The sequence below is a fragment of the Canis lupus genome, chromosome 10 (genome assembly GCF_048164855.1).
Source record: "Canis lupus baileyi chromosome 10, mCanLup2.hap1, whole genome shotgun sequence".
In the NCBI taxonomy this organism is placed as follows: domain Eukaryota; kingdom Metazoa; phylum Chordata; class Mammalia; order Carnivora; family Canidae; genus Canis; species Canis lupus.
Window position 1 is genome coordinate 65,169,811 of NC_132847.1, and position 19,130 is coordinate 65,188,940.

Sequence of the window (19,130 nt, forward strand, 5' to 3'; positions counted from 1 at the left end):
TGTTTTTTGTTTATAAAGCTGGGCTCCTGGGAGAAGCCAGATCCAAAGGCAGGTCTGCGAAGTGAAGGTCAGCCCTGAGCTGACCACAGGACCACAGGGCCCGGGCCCAGCTGGGGAAAACACCAGGCCACCACACCTAATGGGCCTGTCCCAACCGCCCTGCCCTTGCACTGCGACAGCACTGCTCCTTGGTGCCCGGCCCCCGGCTGGCGGCTGTGGTGACCCAAGCAGAGCCTGCAAGGACACTGTCCCGGAGACCCTCAGGGGCTCACCGGAGAGGCTGAGGGACTATCGCCTAAGGCAACACAACACGATGGCGCGTGATGACAACGAAAGCTCATCGGCTCATTTGAGGATTAAATTAGTTGTAGCGAGTCCTTAAAAAAAGTCAACAATTATTCTTACGACAACTTTAGCATGTTAGAAGCGGCAAGGAGGCTCAGGGTCCTGTCCTGGGGGTGGGATGGCGTGGTGGGAAGGGGCCGGGGGTGTCTGATTGGCATCACGTGCCTCTAAGCCCATGTGTATCCTCATCACATAAACAGATACTTTCCTCTCCCTGCCGTGCGCCAGGATCCATGCTAGGCTCTGCCTTGGGGAGACCCCAGAGACGTGTTAAGACCCCATCCCTGCCCCACCAAAATCTTGTAGGGCTGGAAAGAAAGAGGACGCTGTGTGAAGCGTGCAGCAGTCTCCAGCATCACAAGCTCCTGGACCTCCCAGAGCCTCTGTTTCCTCAGCTGGACCTATATCCCTGGTATCAGAACCCTCTCTGTCCTACAGGGCTTCTGTGTGGATGAAACAAGACTGTCTATGCAGAGTGGTTAGTAGAGCTCCCAGGCCATTGTAGGAGCCCAGTCGGTGGGTGGATACGTGATGTGGATGAGGGAGCCCCTTGGAGGCAGCACGGGAAGGTGACATGGGGTCGAGGCATGAGCAGGGATGAGTCCAGAAGGCCGAGGCATCCACAGGAAGACAACTGGCGAGGAGGTGTGAGATGGTGCGGCGTTCTTGGAAAGTAGTGGCAGCTCGGGATGAAGGCCACGTTCCTTCTAGGGCATCTAGACGTGGCTGGGAAGGTAAGGAGTCGCTTCATGGGTTTCGAGGACCTCGAATGCCGATGTAAGGAATATAGATTTTGTCTCGCAGGCCAGTGGTTTCAATTCTCCCTCCCTCCTTCTCTTCCTTTCCCTTCCCTTCCCTTCCCTTCCCTTCCCTTCCCTTCCCTTCCCTTCCCTTCCCTTCCCTCCCCTCCCCTTCCTTCACTTTCTTCCTTCCTTCTTCCCTTCTTTTCCTCCCTCCCTTCCTGCCTCTCTTCCTTCTTTCCTTCCTCCTGGCCTACCCGATGTCTCCTTCTTTCCATCTTTCTCTCCTCTTGCCTTTCAGCTGTGGGATCTTTTGTTTAAAAGCAATCTTAAACAGAAGCCGAGTATAAAGAACAGAATGAGGAGAGGCTGCTCTGCTGGAGGAATAGCTGGGAGCCGTCAGAGCCTGGGTCCCCCCCCCCCCCCCGAGAAAGCAGAGCTCGACACGAGGGTTTGTGGGCAGGTAGTTGTTTTTTGGATGTCATCTCAGGGAATAGTAGTGGGGGGGGGGCACGAGGAAGCAAGCAGACCAATACAGGGGTGCTCTAGCGGACCGGTCATCACTACGGGCAGTGGGGCTGGAGTCTGCTGGGGCCCTCCTAGTAGCATATAGGAAGCATCTGTTTGAGGATGAAAATGGGGTCACTAATCCACCTGCTTCCCTCCCCTCGTTGGCTAAGGGCTGCTCCGTGGGGTGTTAGCTCCCTTGCATTTCCAGGTTTGCCCAAGCATAAGTACTGAACAGGTACCCACGGACACCCACCTACCTCATGACATCTGAGAAGCCCTTGGGTGGCAAGCGAGTGAGGCGGTGGTGCAGCTGCGAGAGGGCACCTCAGACCCCAGCAGCGACGGCTGCGGTATAAGGTGGGTTGCAAGGGTGTGAGGCGGGTCACAAGCAGCGTGAATGCAGCACCTCTCCCACAGCACAGGTGTGCAGAGAGGTGTGTCGGGGAGGAAGTCCACACGCATGACTGCCATGACGGACCAGGTGAACACTAGTGAGGGAGAACCCAAATCACCTAGAGTAGGAGGGGAGCAGAGGCATCATTTTGGAGAGTATGGGGAGGCCGAACCCCAGGGCTGTGTCTGGAGGCGGGAGTGACTGGAGTGGTGGCCCGGTGTCAGCTGCAAAGGGGGAGGAGGAACTGCAAAGGGGGGAGAGGTTTATCTGTTCTCTTGAAATGGGACTGGGCTTTTTCCTTTTCCAGGGGAAGGATAAAACGAGTCCCCAGCTTTCCCATAAGCCTCTACTAAACAACTCACTGAGTAAAACAAACAAAAAAAACCCTCCAAAATCAAGCAAATGGGGCTGGGGTATGGGTGCTTGCACAGGACTTGCTACTTTTTTTTTCCTGCTGCATTTTCTCTTGTATCTACAGAGCTTCCTCCCCCTCCCCTGTCTCGTAGACTCACAGACACTTGAAGCTGGAAAGACATTGTGTTTTTGCAGATGCAAAGCTGGCCACGATGACAAAGAGATCTACCTGTGTGTCGGGATTCCAGCTGTCACCCAGACCCAGTTCTCACGCCTGTGCCCTTCCCTGTGCCTCCCCTGTACCCCATTTTTATGCAGCTTTCTCATCCTAAAATGAGCCAAGGGACATTCCGAGGCTTTGGGTCAGCATCCCTTACCGAAACAAGCCCACAAACGAACAGCGTTGCCTTTAGAATATCCAATGCCATTTTGCTCTCCTAAGCCCCACTTCTCTCCTTGCTTCATCCAGGGTGAAACTGGTCCACGGAGCGGTAAAGCGATTTGCTCAAGGTCTCATGGCCGGAAGTGAGGCCTAGGCCTGAAACCAGGTTTCTTCCTGGATCTTCTCTCAGATGTAAGATGGGATTAAAACCATGTACGTATGGGAAGCACACGAGCACACGGCAGGTACCCATAACGTGCTGTCTTCTCCCTCCCTCTCGTGTGGTCTCTTTCACCAAACCATGCAGTTGCTCTCATACTTCCTCCAGCCAGTGCGTTCTGGAGGATTCTCTGGATCACTTTGTCCCTTTATAAAAGGACAAGGGTGGTCTAGAGACTCCCTGCAGTTCAGACAACTGCTCTAATTGCTCATTGCCTGTGCCTCACGGCCTTGAGGATAAAGTCTGGACTGCTCACCTTTGACTTGGGGCATACTCATGTGTACCCCAGCCCCTCTGGTTCTGCCTTCGTGTGGAGACCATCCTGACCACTCTGGGTACAGTTCCCTGCCTTCTTGGTTATAGATCTACAGAGAGAGCACTCAGTGTCCTGGAAGTCATGGCCTCTTTGGGGAATTGTACCCACCACTAGGCCGTCCTTCTTGACAGTTAAACAAGCCTTTTTCATATCATGTTCCTCTGTTGATTAGCACGGGACAGGTACTCAGTAAATCCTTGTCAAGTTAGTGCAGTGATAGAAGAATACCTGGATCAGTGAAGCAACAAATAGGGCTAATACACCTGCCTTTCATGAGCTTACAGAGCTGTTGTGGTAAAGATACAAGAGGTGAGTGAGAGCAGCACAAAGTATGAGGTGTTGGACAAATATGGACCATTATCCCCATGGATTTAGCATGTGTGCCCACATGGCCTCTGCTGGTGCCGTACGTATTGCTGTCTGGGTGGCAGGGGTCAAAGGAAACCTTGCAGGGTAACTATGTTTATTGTTAGAGAAGTAACCATGTTGTAGTTTCCGAATAGAGGTTGGCATGAAAAGCAGTCAGAGCATATTCAGGTCAACAGGGCCGACTCAAGCCAAAGAGCAGTCTGTGTCACTTAGCAGGTCACCTGGAAATTTCAAAGGGTTCAAGATGGTCTTAATTTCTTAACTGCACTCAACCTCTCAGAGTCTCAATTTTCTCAATGATAGACGGAGATCAAATAGCAACTGCCTCCCAGAGTGGTTGTGCTAGGATGATACGGTCTGGATCATGCGTGGGTGGGAAGGCACCCATCCGGGTGTCGGCCCCTGGCAAATGCTAAGTAAGTCGCCGTGGTGGGGGCGATGATCATGATATTGATGAGACAGGTGACTGATCATGCTCAGAAGCCACTGTGGCACCTGGCTTGCAGATCAAGCTAAGTAATATTTGTTAAAGAACAAATAAAGCCAGATCCTCCAGGAGAAGTGAATCAGGCAAGAGGGATAAACATGTGGAGTGAGTTACTCGGGAAAGCAATTGCAGCCAAGGCTCTAAATGAGTTCATGAGAAATCAGGTTTGTTTCTTTATAAGAGATGGATGAAAAATATGGTGAAAAAAAAACAGGAAACTGGGATCCTGATGAACCAGAAAGAAGGGCAGTAACTGAAAAAAGCCAGATGATTTCTTCTTTTTCTTAGTATTGGGTCCATCCAACAACAAATAGGGAACTTCTTCATATGAATGGTATTGTGGTCATTTCACTGGGCTGGGCTGCATGGCATGCTGGGATCCTTTGAGATCTGTTGGCTGAGTAACTAACAAAGAGGGGAAATAAAGTCAGTCCTTGAGGAAGGATGGCAGAGATGAACTCAAGGAATTCTAAGTGCCCATTAGACAAGTGCCTTAGGTATAACCTGTCATGCTCCATGCACGGTGACAACTGATTAGACCAAAATTCACTCTCAGGCTAAAATCTAGACATCAAGTAATGAGCAGCAGCCTTGAGAACCTGGCTTGACCATCTGCCCTCCAGGTGTAATCCATATTATATGCTGATAAAGGGACGTGATCAGATTCCCTCTAACAATGTTATGAATATGGCATACAGAGGAAAATCAGCAAAAAAGAGTTGAAATAGCAGAGTAACCTGTGGGTAGAGGGACAAACAATCGGACACAGAGAGACACGTGGACAAGGGAGTGCTGGATGTTGGAGTACTAGAACAGGAAACCCGACGGCTGCTTCTAAAGACAAAAATTCCAGGCTGCTTGCTCTTGTTTCTCGCGCCACGGGCCATCATGGGAGCCATTCTCTTTGAAGCCTGGGAGAGCAGCTGCCTGTTTCTGAGACTTCCTTACGTCCCTGAGTATCCCCAAACCTCTGTGTCTCAGGCAACCTGATTTTTGTTATTTGCCACCTGAAAGATACCTGTCGACATGTTCTGTTTTGGGCCTGTGGGGTACCTACAATGAGATCCACATGGAAGGTCTGCAGATGAGAGCCCTGGACCAGGTGTCTTCATTCCCCAGTCTTCCTGCACTGGTTCACTCTGGGTCTGCCTGCTTTAGGAAACAGCCCTACCCATTGACAGAAGGCCTGGGTGATGGGGAGATCCCAGGACTCAGAGAAGTCAATCTGAAGGAGATAGGTCCTCAGGACCCCAGCTGATTGGCCTAAGATGTCAGACCAGAAATTTGTCCAAGCAGGAGATGGGATAAATGTTGGGAGTGAGAGGGATGCCTGGGATATCAGTGGGCATCCCTTTTCTTAGACAAGGGGTGCTCTAAGCAGTCCATGGGTGCAGAGTTGCCCAATGGCTATAGCCAGGCTCACCTGACTGTCGGCAAGGACCAGTGGCAGCTCATTTATTGCTCTTGGAGAGGAGTGGCATGACCCCTCTTAGAGTTAACCTGTTGTGCCATGCTCCTCAGCTATGAACAACACTGCTGAGGGGACTCAGGTGGGGTAGGGATGGGCTTGTAAGCTGAGTTGTGTTGTTGGGTTGGCCTGGGAAGGCCAGGAGCCGACAGCTGCACTCGGGTTGATCCATTTGGTGCAGGCACTGATGAGATGTATTCCCTGCTCTTCTCTAAGCTGTGGTGTTGGTAAAGACCATGTCCCAGGCTTCTCTGTAGTTCTAGCGCCCGGCGTGGTGCCCAGCATACGGAAGGTACTCAGTAGATCCCTGCTGAATGTGCGGATAAATCATTTAGAGCTGGGGACATGCTGTCCTAAGAAAAAACATAAATCTAAGATTCTAAATATTAAACTCTTCAATGTGAGACCTTCTCAAATAATCATAGGCAGGATTCATCAACACACTTCATGCTCGAAACAGAGGCAGCTGTGACATGGAAAAAACAATTTCTCATCTGGAGATGCTGGTTCAAATCCTGCCTTTAGCAGTTTCTAGCAGCGGGGCGGGGAGGAGGGGGCTAGTAGAACTCCACCGAACATCTCCAAACATCTCCGTGTCTGCCTCTTTGTAAAATGAGGAACTGATGCCTATTCACGGGGTAACAGAGGATTTGGTGGGACGACATGTGAGAAAATAGCCTACAGCCGAGCTTGATAAATGTTTGTTGAATGGCAAATGCCATTGTGGTGACTCAAGTTCACCATGGCTCAGTTCTGCTTTTTTGCCTTGACTCATCCCCCTGTTGTCTGCCAGGAACCATGCTGTGCTCAGCCTGGTTCTTTCCGAGACCCAGAGGGACATTTACAAGGCTGGCATCTGGTAGGAAGCCACCCTTGATCACCTACTGCCTATGCTCGGGGGACAGGCAGTAACAGACAGACTCTGAAAGGGGGAGTCCTGGACACCAAACGTGTGAGTCTTTGACTGAAGCCACTTCTTGGGGAGAATATGGGCACGTTCAGAGGGGAGAATTCAGCAGAGTCATCTGACTGGCACCCGATGGCGGCAGGAGATCCGCACCTTAGCCATGCCTCTGAGCTGACGCAAGCATCCTTTGGGTTAGAGGAGCCACGGGGTTAGTTTGCTGAATACACCATTAAATAAAGCAAGAGACAAGCAGAGATAAAGGTTAGGTATTTATAACACGATGCACCGGGAAAAGGTGGTGATAACCCCCCTATTATCTTTCCCAAGAGAACTGTGGACAAAGCAGCAGATTTCAACTGCAGAGGGCATGAGGACTCCCAGGGAGGCCTGCAGGAACATTGCAGAATGGGACGCATCCCTGCATTCATCAGCCGAGCAGTCTGAGCCAGGCTCTTTCTGTATGTTCTCTCTCATCCACGCTATAGTCCTACATACTAGAGGTTAGTATCCCTATTTTGGTGGAATGGAAGCTGATGCTCACACTTGTTACATGGTCCATCTAAATCCAGGACACTTTTGAATGTCAGAGCCAGGACTCATCCGAAGTGTATTATTCTACAGAACCACGCTGCCCAGGGACCACTCTGGTTTATAAATTACATTTTAATGTTGTGTAAATGTTGTATACTTATTCTGTCAAAAGTTGGAGGAGCAGGACCCTTTTATTTAAAGGGGTGTTAGGAATGCTCTAACCAGTTTTCCATTGTACCTCACCGCTCTGTGCAGTAGGCATGTCACCGCAATGACACAGTGGCTCCATTCATGATCCTATTGAGAGGTTCTATTATCTTCGATCTCTCCGCAGCATGGCATTCCTGTGCATTCATGCATGTGTCAGCAGGACCCCTACTACGCACCAGGCACTGTGCAGTGGAGAACCCTTGGTCAGAATTACAAGGAAACGGAGTGGGTTTTACCTGCATAGACAGGTTCATGTTTAGAGCCTCTTTTTTTGTGTTGTAATTAGCTGACATTTGTAATGCTTCACAATTCAAGCAGGGTCTTCACGCTCACGTTCTCACTTGATCTTTGGCACAATCTTGGTAAAGCCATACAGGCCAGAGGGTGTTACTACATTTAAGTCGAGGTGCAGAGAGATTTGAATGACTTGTTTCAGATCATTAAACCCCAAAAGGAAGGAATCTGCTTTTCCATCTTTCTCTTATCTCTTAAATTCAAGTTGCTCATGTTTGGGGATCCCTGGGTGGCTCAGCGGTTTGGCCCCTGTCTTTGGCCCAGGGCGTGATCCTGGAGTCCCAGGATCGAGTCCCGCGTCGGGCCTGCTTCTCCCTCTGCCTGTGTCTCTGCCTCTCTCTCTCTCTATGTCTATCATGAATAAATAAAACATAAAAATCTTTAAAAATAAATAAATAAATAAAATCTTAAAAAATTGCTCATGTTTTTGAATCTCAATTTCTACAAAGCTTGAAATACATGTTTTTCTTTTCCTTTTTTAAAATCAGTTTTTATATTTTTTTCCACCACATACTGTAGGAATATGATTTTTAAAAAATCAAATACTACTAAAAGTCTTTTAATAAAGACTGCTGATCTCTTCTCTCTCTGTCCCTATTTATCAGTTCTGATGCCATATTCAGACATTTCAACTAGTTTAATGGTTTTTTAAAAATATATTTCTGAGTAAAATTTCTATGCCGCTTTTTACTTTGAGACTTCTGCTGAGCTAAACGTGATGGGCTGCTATTATTCTGATGTGGTGAGTGAGTAATTAGTTCTCATACACCACCGTCTTGATGTATGGAAAGTGAGATTTTATTGTGGTTTTGATTTGCATGTTCTGTAAAGGCTAATGATGTTGGGCATTTTTCGTGTGCTTATTGGCTACTTATATAGTGTCTTCAGAGAAATGTCTATTCAGACCATTTGCCCATTTTTAAATTGGGTTGTCATTTTATTATTGAGTTGGAAGAATTCTTCATATAGTCTGGATACGAGTACCTTGTCAGAAACATGAATTGTAAATATGTTCTCCTTAGCTGTGGGTTATTTTTTCACTTCCTTGATAGTGTTCTTTGAAGTACGAAAGTTTTACATTTTGAGCAAGTCCAATTTATCTGTATTTTCTTTTTTTACTTGTGCTTTGGCATCATATATAAAACTTTGCACAAACCATGGTAATGAAAATTTATTACCATAATGTCTTTCAAGAGTTATATAGTTATAGCTCTTACATTTAGGTATATCCAAATGCTGAGTTATTTTTTACATGGTATTGTTACATTTATTTTTAGATTGTTTACATCATTTGATTTATAAAATGATTATTTTTCTATTAATATTTCAATTTCTATCTTCCCTATTAATATTTCAATGACCTATAGCAGTTATGTACAGAAGTTGTTGATTTTTATATATTTATTTGCAACCAGTAGCCTTTCCAAACTCTATTAAGTGCTTACTTTTTTCTTTTGGGGTTAAGAAACAGAAGATAATAACTAGTTTTTAAATATCTTTGCTAATACCTATCTCTCTTTGTGCTTTATTTCACAGACTTCCAGAACAGTGTTATATGAGAACAGATGATAGTAAATGTCTGTGCTTTGTTCTTGAATTTAATGATAATGCACCTGGTGTTTAATTAATGATTTTTAAATTGACTTCTCACAATCTTCATTTTATTTATTTATTTATTTATTTATTTATTTATTTATTTATAGGCTTCACACCCAGCATGTGGGGCTTGAACCCATGGTCTTGAGATCAAGACCTGAGCTGAGATCAAGAGTTGGCTGAGCCAGCCAGGTCTCCCAACTTCTCACATTCTTTATCATATAAGAACTATCCTTCTATTCCTTCTGTACTATTTCTAGTTTAATCAGAAAAGTATAGTAAATGTCATTAAGATTATCATTTTTTTTTCTTTCTTTAATCTGACGTAATGTTGTAATGCAGTTATTAACATTTTCAGTATTGAACCATCCTTGCATTTCTGGACTGAATATTGCTTGGTCAGATGTATTATTCTTTTAAGATGCTGCTGGTTTGGATCTGCTCACACACTAGTTATTACACTTGCAGAGATGATACTGCCCAACATTAATCTATGCCAAATTCCTTTTCTTGAGCCAAGCCAAACAACATGAAGTCAGTGAGGAGGAGGTTAGTAAGAGAAAGCCTAGATGAGATTTCGAGATTTGATTTCTATTCATTTTGGATAACCTGGTCATTGCCCATCTGACAAAAATGCTTGTTCTATAGCATAGTTTCTCACTCCAAGGTCCTGCCTCTATTTTAATAAAGCACAGAAAGAAAGTGCTGAAGCATCACAGGACAGTCTTAGTAACATTAAAATGCAATAGCTCAATAGTTATATGGCCATTTATTAAGTGTTTTCAACATGTCATACTATACTTGATGCTACATATGTTATTTCTTCCTCCTCCATCTCCTCTGCTTCTTCTTCTCCTTCCCCCCTCTTCCTTTCCTCCTCTTCCAATTCCTCTTCTTCGTCCTCCCCATCTTATTCTTATTCTTGGCAAGGAAACACATTGTCATATTAATTTGTGTTTTCTATTTGGCAAGGGATTGGAAAATTGTCTAGAGTACACGTTCCCTCACCTTGGGCGAGTTTATCAGAAGCTTTTGTGTTGCAGCACTGCAGAGAGAAGGCATCTAAAAGACACCCTCATACCTATTCCCACCCTTAGGCTTTTGTTTGAGATACTTATTGAGGGAAGTTAGTGTTTGGGGTGGAGAAGAAGGCAGAACTGGCCCTACAAGGTAGACAGAGGTTATCATCCCAGAGCCTGGGGGTGGGGGGAACATGCTACGGCAGGTCCCAGAAGTGACAGAAACTCATGCAGCATCCTGAAAAGTGCCAGGATCTTTGACAACAGAGTGGTGCATGAATGCCACAGAATTGACTACCGAGAGTCAACATCTTGGGACGCTTGCAACATAGCTGAGTGCGCATGCTTAGCAGGATGCCAGAGAGTTTCCTGTTTGTGAATGGAAACATTTTTATTTTATCATCTCAGTGAATAGCTGTGGAGTTGAGAGCAGAATACATTCTTCCATTTTTCAGGCACTCAGTATTTGCACATGTCCAGAAGGAAGATGAGAGTTTCCCCTGAGATCCCCCTTACCAAAGTGATGGTTTGCTTCTCACACCTCAGTGTTGGGGAGCAAATTTCTGTCTTCTATTTATACAACTCTTGTTTGAACCTTAGGAAGTTTTGGGGGTTATAAAAATCATTATTCCCATTTCCAAATAAAAAAATTAATGCCCAGAGAGGTTAAGTAACTTGTACAAGGTCATGATATCACTTTTTAAAAAGATTTTATTTATTTATTCATGACAGACAGACAGACAGACACACACACACACACACAGAATGCAAGCATGGAGGGGGGGTGCACCGAGGGAGAAGGAGAGAGAAACTCAAGCAGAATCCATGCTGAGTGCAGAGCCCAACAGGGGGCTCGATCCCACAGCCCTGAGATCATGGCCTGAGTTGAAACCAGCAGTTTGATCCTCAACCAATTGTATCACCCAGGTGTACTGGGTCATGATATCATTTTAAGTTGTCCTGAGTTCAGAAACCATGGTTCAATAACTACACTATGTTGCCTTGCTTAAAAAAGAGACAGAGAGAGAAGCTATTTCTTTTGGGAGAGATTACTTTGTGCCAGGCAAAAGGTTAAAAGCCATATATATGTACCTAGGTATACAGATATAAATGGATATATAGATATATGCATTTATTAATTAGCTGATGTAATCTCCATTCCCTGTAAGAAACTTTCAAGGAAGTTCTTCCAATTATATTAATCATCTCATCTTATCATAAAGCAAAAGATGGAGAATCATGCTGGTAGTGTTGAGCTCCAGTTCTGCTGCTAACTCTGCACTTTATTTCCTTCCTTTGTGACATGAGAAGAGCAAAACTTGCCTCTCCATATTATTATGAGTATTGAGTGAGGTATTGGAAATAGCAGGCCTTGCTGACTGTAAAAAGATGTGCACACGTGGACCTCACTTTCTATTGAGACTTGCAGCCTGTATTGGTCATGTCGCCTGAGAGCCTCTCTCAGCAGTTACCAGGACACTGAGACATACATTACAATGCAGAGGGGACCAAACCACCAGGAGTTGGACACCGGCCTTGGAAACTGATTGTTTACATTTGTTTGTAGTCTCCTTGAAGCAGAGGTTAGGTCATAGTTCTTCGGACCTGGCAAAGTCAACTGGAAACTGCTCATGGCCAGGCACCCCACCTGATTGCTTCTTTCCAACCCTTCCCTGCATTTAGGGAAGACAGACGACAAGATGCACTCTCACCATCACACCAAGGAATCTCCCTTTGGCAGCTCTTCCAGGCAGCAGAAATGTCAAAGATCCACGTGTGCCGTCCATCCGCAGGGTCCAGAAGGTGATCTTCCGGGGAGCTTCCAGGGAAATCAAGCCATCATGGGGAAGGTCCAGAGAGACTTGCTGTGCAGGTATCTGCACGCAGGATGACATCAAGGCACGTGTCTGTGGTCTGAGGTTTGCTGCTTGGCGTTTGGTATAGAAAGTCATTCAGGACAAACTGCTCATCGAGGCTAGCAAGGAAGGGGTCTAATGTATTTGTGAAAGAGTTACCACAGTCAGCCTCATTGGGGTCACAGCTCAGAACACCCCTAAAATGCAGTCATACTATGTCACAGGCAATGAGAGGTTCCAGGGGAAAAGCAGTAGGAAACCACTGAGATTTACAGACTTCTTTTTCACTCCTACTGGGAGAGTGGGTCTTGGGAAAGAAGGCATTCGGGAGACAGCAAGAATCACCGTGAGGATAGAGACCCATCTTTCACTCTGCTCCTGCCGAACTCCAGGGTACCTGACAATGCCCAGGGCACACCTGATGTGCCATAAACATTGGTTGGTAACTGAGTCAATGAGTCTTTCAGCAGGGAGTGGGGGTGGTCCCACCTGCTCTAAGTCTCTGTACAGTTTAACAATTTCTTCTCGTGGAGGAATAAATTCGGCACTAACCCCCAGTCATTTTCCCCATCAAGAATTAGGATGCGAGGTAGGAAATGAGAAATGGTCGTAGGCACAGAATCAGAAGTCCTGGGTCTGATTCCTGGCTCTTCCTCTGACCAGTGGGTGGGCCACGGAGAAGTCACATAAACGTTTTGAGCTTCAATTTCCTTACTGAAAATTGACAGTAATAATTCCGATGTCTTGAGGCTGTGGCTTTTTTTCTTTTCCTAATTCAGTGAAAAAAATGTGCGTGATCTGCCAATACAGTTTCTGGGAGGTGGCAGTTAAGAGTAAGAGCACATGTTCTGGCATCAGCACGTATTCAGATTCTGGTTCTGCCGCTTACGAGATGAGTGTCCTTAGGCCGGTTACTTCACTTTTCCGTCTCTTCTTCATCTCTAAAAAAAAGGATATAGTGATATCTGTTGCAGGAGGTTGAAGGGATAATTAATGTAAACTAGTTAACACGTTGCCTGGAATATGACAAGCGCTTTATTATGATTATTACTACTGTTAGAAAAAGAAGCATTTTTCATTTGCATATCAGCTTTTGATAAGATAAAGCTGCTTATTGTTTCTCAAGGATTTCTCTTTTTTCTTTTTTAAATATACTCTGAAGAAGCACAGGCACCCCATGCTGTTGAGTGTTCACTACAGAGTTTCAGTGCAGCATGCCATTTTTTTTGCATGTTTCTTGTTTTGGAACAGAACCATGAAAACACGCAAGGGCTTTATAAAGCAGACAACATCCTCTGTCCTTCCCCAGGTCTCCAGGACATAATCCAAGTTCATGATGCATTGAAGAAAGAAGTGTAAACCACGGACACCTATCACACTGAGACAACATGTGGCTCTTTTTCCAGTGTGATCTCACGGAGAATTCCCAGGTCATACAAGGTTTCTGAGCTTGAGTTTCCCATCTCTCAAAAGGGGATTCCGGATTCATAGTATTAGGATGAGGCTCAAAGTACTTTCTCTGTATGAAAAAGTTTTTTACCTGGAAGAAGATTGATACAGAGTACTACGATGTGGTCCTCAGGGCAAATCCCTCATGCGCCCCCCTTCTGGGTCCCTGGTGGTTGAAAACACCTTATAAGGACCCTCCTCTTTCTTGCTCACTGAATCTTCTAGAGTCCCCAGAAAACAGAATTTCTCTCTCTACCTTCGTCTCTGCCCAAAGGAAACTGCGGCATTTTCATGATCTTTTGCCTTATAGCTGACATCTCCCTTCTTATACTAATGCAAAGAGGCTGCTCACAGAAATTCTAAAGGTCAGAATTCCTAATCACACACTCCCACTGCCTTGCAATCTTATCAACTTATGGCTTATGAATGGCATTCCCACAGGAAAGACTGTTCATAAAAGCTGGCTCAAGCCCCAGGGCCACCTCCCTTTCTTACCTTCCTCTTGCTTCCTGTAAGGCCTTGGGTGTTTGATCCCCAGGTTATGGGATTGGGGAGCACAACCTGGAGGACCCAGAACTGGAGCAAGTTCCTGTCTTTTTTTTTTTTTTTTAAGATTTTATTTATTTATTCACGAGAGATACAGAGAGAGAGAGAGAGAGGCAGAGACACAGGCAGAAGGAGAAGCCGGCTCCTCAAGGAGCCTGATGTGGGGACTCAATCTCGGGACTCTGGGATCACGCCTTGAGCCCAAGGCAGATGCTCAACCACTGAGCCACCCAGGCATCCCAGCTGGTTCCTGTCTTGGTCACACAGGGCTCAAGACCCAGAGGTGAGTCAAGCCAGATTCCCTGCAGGCAAGCCTAGGTCCAAATACCGGGTTGCCTGCATTGTAACCCTATTGCCTTACCGGATGCTATTCTATGGCCAATTTTATTCTTGCAACATTGTGAGGTAAGAATAATTTGCCAGCCCTCCAGATTAGAGAATGGAGGGACAGAGAGGTTCAGCGACCTATCTGAAGTCACACAGCTGCTAAGTGGCAGAGCTGGAATCCAAATGTGAATCCGCCTGATGCTCAACCTCAGTTTCTTTCCCCCCCGTAACAGACTACCTCCAGAACGTCAGATGAGATAAGTTTGTGGGCTGACTCCTAGAGCTATTTTGCCTTGGTAGTAAAGGCATTTTTCAAATGAGAGTAGAGTATTAATGAATAATTTTCCTAGGAGGTTTGAATGCTGGGAATGCTGGAATGCTGGCGAGAGCATTAAATGAGTACCAGCAGCTGCATCAGCTGGGCAGTTTTCCTCCTGAGTCTTCTGGTCTCAAGGACCCAGAGGTTATTTCTGATTACATCAGCAGCCGTGCAGATCCAGTTCAGGAATCTTGAAACCACATATGTGACTCACATGTCGTTGTTATAACAGTAGGAAACACATTAACTCGGCTTTAAAGAGCGTTCATTGAAAAGTTGGCCTCTCAGAAACCAGTTTCTTGGTTTGTGAAGCACACCATCTAAGCCTTCCTCCTGACGACAGTGTCATAGCGTGAGCCTGTATGTTATGTGACCTGACAGCTTAACAAGACTATATTTGCTTTTGCAGACTCTGTGTTCCAGCACATTCCACTGAACTTATAGCAGGTGACTAATGGGTATTTCACCACCATGACATTTTGAGTTGCAAGCCATAGGGATGGTCATTTGATTGAATAATACATTAAAAATGTTTTTTAAGACTTGTATTACAAAATCATTCTGTGGAAATCATAAGCAAAAGTTCTTGCAGTCTGCTTGGGGACGGACAATGCTGCTGGTCTATTACAGACATTTCTGAATGAAGGAAGGTGTCGCTTCTCTTTTCCAGGTACATGCTGTTGATTCTTTTTCTGGATTTTTATGTGCTCAAAATCAGAGTTTTTCCATAGTTGGATCACCAGGGTGGGTGGGGTCTCAGAAATCCTTACATTCTGCAGTGTTCACATGGGAGTTGAAGACCCAAAGCATATGCTAGGGGATAGGAACTGGGGCAGGACAGAAATTATTAGTTCCAGCCAAGCATGAGTTCATTGTCAAGTTCTACTCCTGTCCTGGCTGTAGGATCTTGGAAGAGTCACTGAGCTTCTTCGTATCTCAGTTTCCTTGTATCTAAAATGGGGGAAATAATTTTACTTCTCAAGGGAGCGCTGTGAGGATTAAAATAAGAAGATGGATAGAAAATGCCTGGTATATACTAAGTGCTCAGATATGTGGTGGTATTCGTGTCTTTGTCTCTGGGAGTAGAGGACAACCATATAAACAGTGAAACAAGTTCTTGAGTTAAGGCACAGGGGCTGTCACAGAACCTGGGGGGACAGAATCTGGTAGGGCCAGAGTTACTGGAGGAGAAGGAGGGAGGAACCAGCAGTGCTCCCTTACTAAATGCCTGCCACCATGTGCCAGGGATTAGAGTGGGTGTCAGACGAAACAGGATAAGTTCTGTTAAAAGATATGAGACTCTAACTTGTGTGGACTGGTTTGACTTAAGAGCTTTGCTCTTTAGGGTTTTCTCTCTCCTGCTTTTTTAGGTGATATAGGGAGAAAGGGAAAGGAACATATGCTTTTATTTACTTGAGGAAGGAAAAAAAGAGAGAGAGAGAAAGAAAACAGAAACTAATGTTGGGCCATTAAAACTCTGGTAAAAACTGAAATGGCGGTGCCTTGAGATTTTCTTGTCATGTTAATAGGTTCTTGGGTATAAAATGATGGAGCAACAGGGGTCTAGTAGTTATTATTGGAAAATTAAATAAGAAGATAGCCACAAAGATAAAGACCTGATTTGATAGTTCTCTAGACTTGGGTTTGTTTACTGTAAAGAAAGTAAAAGCAGCTTGATTTGAGTTTGTATTTGGCTTTGCAGGGAGCTTTGTGTGGGTGATTTTGCATATGCACAGGCGCTGCCTTCCAAGAAATGCCAGCATCTGCACAACTGGGAGGCATGCTCTGGTTTGCTCATAAAAGTCTTTATCGTCTTTGAGAAAGTGATTCAACTGGTCTTGATGGGCAGCCGGATAGAAAAATCTAGTGAAAGAGGGGACATGACCAAGCTCATATGGACACAGAGGCTCAACAAACATGGCTTTGCAACAGCCTCTATAAAGTGGCTTCAAAAGATTTATTTGAACAGTGTCCATCACACTGTGGATGCATGCCAAACAGCCCGTGTGGACCTAAACTGCATTATATCTACTCAGTAGGGTGTGTGATGAAGCAGAACTTTCTCAGGCCCACCCTACCCTGAGAACTCCATTAAAAGTTTGTTGACCATTTCCTACTATAGAGATACCACATTAAAGCTACATAAAGCCTAGGGGCCAAACTCACTTGGGGCGGGGGGACATGGATGAATGAGTGGACATGTTGATACTCTCTCTGTCCGGATCCCCTCAGATTCCTTTTACATTTCTAGGTACTCCTTCTCTGCTTCTGATGCCCTTGTTTCTAACAGACAGCTCTCCTGGGATACTGTGGCCATTTTGCCCAATAGCTCAAAGAGCTGGCTATACCCAGGAGTTACACCACATGCTGGGTGGTCCTTTGCCAATGATGAACTGTAGTGAAGAATCCGAATACTCAACTCCCCTGCCTTAAATCTGGATGTGCTCAGGTGTCATTTCTACTTCAGAGCCTCCTGTAGGATCAGGTGGGAGCTGGACTTACCCTGGAATTGTACCCTTGTACAATTGTGCGCCTTCCTCCCTTTTCCTCATTTGTTTTTCTATAGGCTCTTCTGGGGACATTTCCCTAATAAATCACTTGCATTTGAATTGTCATCTTAAAGTCTGCTTCTAGAGAAACTGCCTTAAGGTAATGAATTAATCCAAATGCTTCATATTGGAATGCTGTGTGTATATGTGTCTATGTGTACAATTTTAACTATTCTAAGCCTCTTTTCATGGCATAAAAGGGACCTGTTTGGTAGGGAGATCTTATAGTTCTCCTAGGAAGGAAAAAGTTGATTCTTTCCATCCCTATGTTGGGAGTGGAGGCAGGGATCCCTAGACTGGGACTACAGACTGTGGGTGGTGAGAGCAATCTCTGCTAGGAGCTATGAAGAAGGTGGTACTTTGACTCAGAGCGAATCAGGAGAGAGAGACACTGAAGAGAGAGAGAGAGACATCGAGAAAGAGGGAGAGAGAAAGAACAAGAGCACTAGCAGCTTGGACTAGTATCGGTGATGTAAAGTGTCCCAAGACCCCTTGAGCAGCTACTGTTTCAAGCATTGGCAGTTGGAAGACGTCACAAGTGTCTACCTTTACAAATCTGTGGAGCATACAAATTTCCTTGGGAATGCCCAGGAAATAATGGAGACCATGAGATCCTGATATTTTTCAAGAGATAGCTACCAATTTTGGAGACATTCAGACCATATTGTCACAGGTTCCTAATGATACCAATAGCCCAAGGAAATATTATATGTGTTTGTAGACTCAGCTGCCTCTGAGAGTCGGGGGCTCACCATTAGTGGAAACACCCAAACAGAGATGGGAGGAGCAGCAATGGGCACATTGTACCTGGGATTCCAGTGTCAACTGGGTGACAGAGGTGGCCCAGTTACCTCAACATTTTAAACTTCTTCACTTATGACTGAGCCTTTGAGAGAATAAAGCCTATTTGGGTGCAGATCTTATTTGTGAAAATTAAACTTCAAATATGTAATACATTTTCTTTTTAGTGTGAATGGTGGCTCTGGGCTCTGACCTGAGGTACCCAGGGCCTTCTCATGGCACAGTGACTGGAGCCCATTCTTTTTCTTGGGAATTGTCAGAAGAGCTAAGAACTCTGGGAGAGGTGTGGGAGCAGGGAAGCAATGTCTCCTTACTTGGCTAGTATTGTCCAAGTTGAGAAAAGGATAACTATTGATGGAGGTTACCAAATTGTCCCAAAGAGAACAAGCAAATAGTTTCATGGAAAATGCCCAGCTCTGAACTCCTGTAACTTTTCACAAAGCAGGGTGGTTATGAGAAGGAGAATAGGTGGGTCCATGTCCTTGACCTTCCCTTGGAGACAACGCGGTCTGGATAAGAGAGGGTTACACTGTGCATGGAGGACTCAGTACTTTCCTTCTCCATTCACCCAAAATCCCACTGGGATATTCTAATCTCCTTGGAACATGCTGCATTATCTGTACTTTTAGCACAGCTCACGTTTCAAATGGCAAGCTGCAGAGCGATCTGATTGTTTTATAGGCACAGCCAAGAGAGGAGCTCCGATTCCTTTCTCTTGGCCAGGTGCCCTCTTTGAGGGAGAAGACCTGTGGTGTATAGAGACCAGCCAAGTGCTTAAAGATTTCAGAAACTTCAAAGGCAGGGGAGGGGCCAGCAACAATAAAATGGAAAATGATAAACATTCAGCTTAAAGACGAGCGGAGTTACAATCCCTGAGAAATTACTCTGAGCGGAGTGAGGGGCTGATTCTCAGAGGCCCGTGGCAACATTCCACGGCATTACACAATGTTCCAAGAAGCAATTATTAGCTTTGTTTTAGTTGTGATTAGCACAGTTAATGACTCGTAGAGGCGGAAAGACAATGCAAGTGGGAAGGTGAGCCCACAGAAAGGGGTTTCTGCTCCAGCCCCATACTCACCAAGTAAGGGGAGCTCATCTCACCTTTCAGGGGCCTCCACCCATTTTGAAATTTCAGTTTTGA

At 45.4% G+C, this 19,130-nt stretch overlaps 1 long non-coding RNA gene across 7 annotated transcripts in view; it reads left to right on the forward strand.

The window, feature by feature from the left end:
- The window catches only part of LOC140641830 (uncharacterized), a 35,207-nt gene that overhangs the window by 4,455 nt on the left and 11,622 nt on the right, over positions 1-19,130 (forward strand). For 4 of the 7 annotated variants that reach the window (XR_012038430.1, XR_012038431.1, XR_012038432.1 and 1 more), the window contains 2 exons: positions 19-1,952; positions 2,813-6,992. This is a non-coding gene — a long non-coding RNA (uncharacterized lncRNA). Of the gene's footprint in view, positions 1-18; positions 1,953-2,812; positions 6,993-11,453; positions 13,063-19,130 lie in introns of those variants that run through there. The other 3 variants (XR_012038429.1, XR_012038434.1, XR_012038433.1) reach the window with 3 other exon arrangements.